The sequence below is a fragment of the Hyalella azteca genome, unplaced genomic scaffold, assembly GCF_000764305.2.
Source record: "Hyalella azteca isolate HAZT.00-mixed unplaced genomic scaffold, Hazt_2.0.2 contig11367, whole genome shotgun sequence".
Lineage (NCBI taxonomy): Eukaryota > Metazoa > Arthropoda > Malacostraca > Amphipoda > Hyalellidae > Hyalella > Hyalella azteca.
In genome coordinates, this window is record NW_025941366.1 from 1 (window position 1) to 4175 (window position 4175).

The window sequence follows — 4175 nt, forward strand, 5'->3', positions numbered from 1 at the left end:
ATGTGTGCGAAAAGGGGAATGGTAAAGTGGTGAGAAAGCAAGAGGGCTAATGCGGTGAAGTAGTGAAAGGGAGAAAATATGAAAAGGCTGGAGGATGACTCAATGGAAGATACAGGCACTTTATTAGTGAAAGGGACGGAAGAGTGACTTAGTGAAAGGGACATACGAGTCAATTAATGAAAGGGACATGTGAATGACCAAATGAAAGGGACGGTAGTCATTTAGTGAAACGGACAGAGGACCAACTTAGTGAAAGGGTTGCAGGACCAGCTTAGTGAAAGGGTTGGAGGACCATATAAGCTAATTAAACCTATGAATCATCATGGCCAAGATCAGCAAAAACTATGATATAGTTGCAGTGCTCTACTGCTCTTATAAGCTAATTAAACCTATAAGTGGTTGGAAAAATCAGTATTGGAAAATCATTAACTAATGCCATGGGCCCATCATCCCATGTCCAGGTGTGACAGTTGGCCTGACTGAGACCACCTCTACACCTCCAACAAAGCAAGCAAGCAAAATAACACTTGTTACAGCAAATACAGTTTTTTTGGGCCATTTTGAGGAGGTAAATTTATTTTAATATAATTTCAAATATGACACAAAAACAACGTGTTGATCTCCACTGTTTACATTTATGGCCCACAGTGACGTCACACGAGACATGTGCAGGACGGCGAAAAAATCGTCATCGCCGTGGGTCAAACTTGTATTATTTCAACCATGATTCCACCTGGCCTGAAACCCTGTCATGCAACAGTCTCTCCACTTCTTCTTTTGAGCTGGGAGTGAGGGCACGGTAACCAAGCATGAGGGCGTCGTTGGCTGCCCGGTCGGCGGCCTCGTTGCCCTCAATACCACGATGGCCTGGGACATACTACTGGATGTGTACCTCATGGGAAGGCATATCCGCATAAGTGACAGGATTTTATTTTGTATTTATTAAGCTTAGGTATGAAGTAGGTTGTCTATCTCTTATCATGCAAATTGAGGATTGTGAATCTGTAAAAATTGCAACATTTTCAGATTGAAGGAGGTCGGTTTGTGACCAACTCAAATCTTCTCTTATTGCAAATAATTTGTATTCAGTTACTTGAACATCCGGACGAAGCTTCCAGTTTAATAGGACCCATGGTTGAACTATATATCTACTAGTTCAACCATGAATAGGACCCCTCTGGAGGGACTCGGCGAACTACTTAACGTTCAGTAGCGTACTGGTTCCTCTGTCGACGTCTCGGACAAATTTACGGCCGGACCCGCAGCCGGTCTCGCGGCCGCAGGACTCCCAAGCATAGAAAAAACCTAGCTAATCAACAAAAACCTCGCAGGTTAGGTCCAGTTAGGAACAGGTTCCATTAAAAACACAAAAAACTAGAAAACCCATAAAAACAATAAGAAAACCTTTCCGGCCGCGAGACCGGCCGCGGGTCCGGCCGTAAATTTGTCCGCGACCTCCTCTGTCGTGTGTATGATACGATTAAGTTATGCGAGCGGTTTCTTACATTTTGTAAACGATAACAATGGTTTAGCAGATAGCACATCGAAACCTAACACGTGAACAGTTTATAAGCGAGTAATTTTGGAAATTACAGTTTCCTGTCGTTCACATTTTGATATGTCGGCCAAGCTTCCATTTTAAGCGGACAGCTTAAAAAGCTGCGCCACAGACATGACACTTGAGAGCCTTCTCTTTGTTATGACGTACGTGGGAGTTCGTGAAAGAAATCACGTCTTATATATAGGAGCATCTGTATGCTTAAACCATCGAGAGAAATATTTTTCAGACCATCAGTATTTATAAAAGAGTTCAACTTATTTTCTTCACTTGAATTTCGTCCCCTCTCAGGGGGGACTTCTGACGCGTGTCTGTGCTCGTCAGAAGTCACGTTCAGGTCTGTTTTCAGCACGCTCCAGACCTGAGCAGAATCCTTTACAGTAACCAGCAGAGGTCTGACGGTGTTGCCAGCAGCATCCTTTGAGCGTAGCCTCTTGCAAAATATAACATCAATCGATGTGTTGAGTACCTTGCTGCAACAGTCTACAACAAAGGCCGAGTCATCCATCACTCGGTCCTTCGCATCAGATGCGTTACTTTCAGGAATCCCAAACCAGACCAGGTTGGCCTTCCTACGTTCTCTATCAAGCAANACAAGTGAGGTGGCGATACAAGTGATGTGGCGACACAAGTGAGGTGGCGACACAAGTGAGGTGGCGATACAAGTGATGTGGCGACACAAGTGAGGTGGCGACACAAGTGATGTGGCGACACAAGTGAGGTGGCGACACAAGTGAGGTGGCGACACAAGTGAGGTGGCGACACTAGCGATGTGGCGACACAAGTGAGGTGGCGACACAAGCGATGTGGCGACGTTAGTGACATTGACGGTAGCTGGTATAAGGTATTACTAACCTGGTATTATAAGCTACTAATTAAACAAATTACTCCCCAAATTAACAACAGTAATCGTTCATTATAGTTGTAAACAATGGTTTTGTATTATTTTTACACCTACCGTTATTCTTATGCCGCGTGAGTGCCGTAGTTTGATGTAAAACATCACAGACGAAGGCTCAACAAAAAAAAATTTCTTGCAAAAATGTATTCAAATAAAGGAACAAGCAAATCAACTTGAGCAAGAAAAGATACGTAAACTTCTTATAACTTCTTCAACATTGCCCAGAACAAATAGAATGCATTATTTATTTAGAATATATAGAACAAACACGTCATAACTGAGCAATTAAATGTCATAAATAACATCAACTTATGGTTGATGAATATATAGTTGGTGTTATTAATAACATCTATGCAAAGGTTCTTCACAATATTGTTGATTAAACTTTCTATGGTTGATTATATGATTGATTTTACTGTGTCACAGGTGACAATATGGTTGACGTCATAAATAACATCAACAGCAAAACATTTATTTATTCAGAACATATAGAACAAACGTCATAACTGAACGATTAAAAAAAGTGTATAAAGTTTACTGAATTCAACACCCCGTAACAATGTGGGGAGCTGTGGGAATAAAACCGACCCTCGTACCCCCTAAATTGTGAGGGAAAACGTGAAGTGAAATGTAGCCTGAAGGAATGCGTGAATATTATAATAATTGTAGGTTCAAAGCTTGTGACTCGAGCCATTACGCATGTAGTGTAAATGCAACAATTCTATTCAACATCAACAATATCATTCCTGCTGCACACAATAATGCCCACAATCGTTTCTTATAAATATTATTTTATTAGAAATAATATTATATTATAAAAAATATTAATAACACCCACAATCCTTGATTATCAATATTATTTTATTAGGAATAATACTACATTTAATGAAATATCAATAATGACCACAATTATTTGTTTATATATATTAATAATATTTCTTGGTTTTATAAGATGATAGTGGTGGTCACCATAGATGCAGACGTCATTATCATGTATAATGGCATGATGAAGGCAAATATTTCAACAAAAAATGTTGATACAAAAAAAGACCTTAGCCCTTCCCCTCGTCCCCCAGGAGGTGGGGAGTGCCCTAAGACCCAACCCTTAGGCACCCTAAGACTCCCCCCTTAGGCGCCCTAAGACTCCCCCCTTAGGCGCCCTAAGACCCCTTAATTAGGCGCCCTAAGACCCCCTCCTTAGGCGCCCTAAGACCCAACCCTTAGGCACCCTAAGACTCCCCCCTTAGGGCCCTAAGACTCCCCCCTTAGGCGCCCTAAGACCCCTTAATTAGGCGCCCTAAGACCCCTCCTTAGCCGCCCTAAGACCCCCTCCTTAGCCGCCCTAAGACCCCCTCCTTAGCCGCCCTAAGACCCCCTCCTTAGGCGCCCTAAGACCCCTCCCTAGGCGCCCTAAGACCCCCGCCGCCCCCAGGGCCGGGGTTCAGGAGTCCACCAGCAGGACGGAGTCCAGGGCGCCATTGCCGGACGCGACGCCGCCTTCGTTGTTGGACGCGAGCTTCGAGCGCAGCATGTGGCCGCAGGTGACGTTGTGGGTGACGTGTGTGGGGGACCTGGGGGAGGAGGGGGAGTTAGGGAAGGGTCTAAACCCTCCTTTTAACCGACCTACCCTCCCCCACTAATCTTCCAACACGTGTAGTTAACCCTCATCAAGAAGGGGTCACAACCCCCTCTATGACCCCCAACAGACCCCAGGAG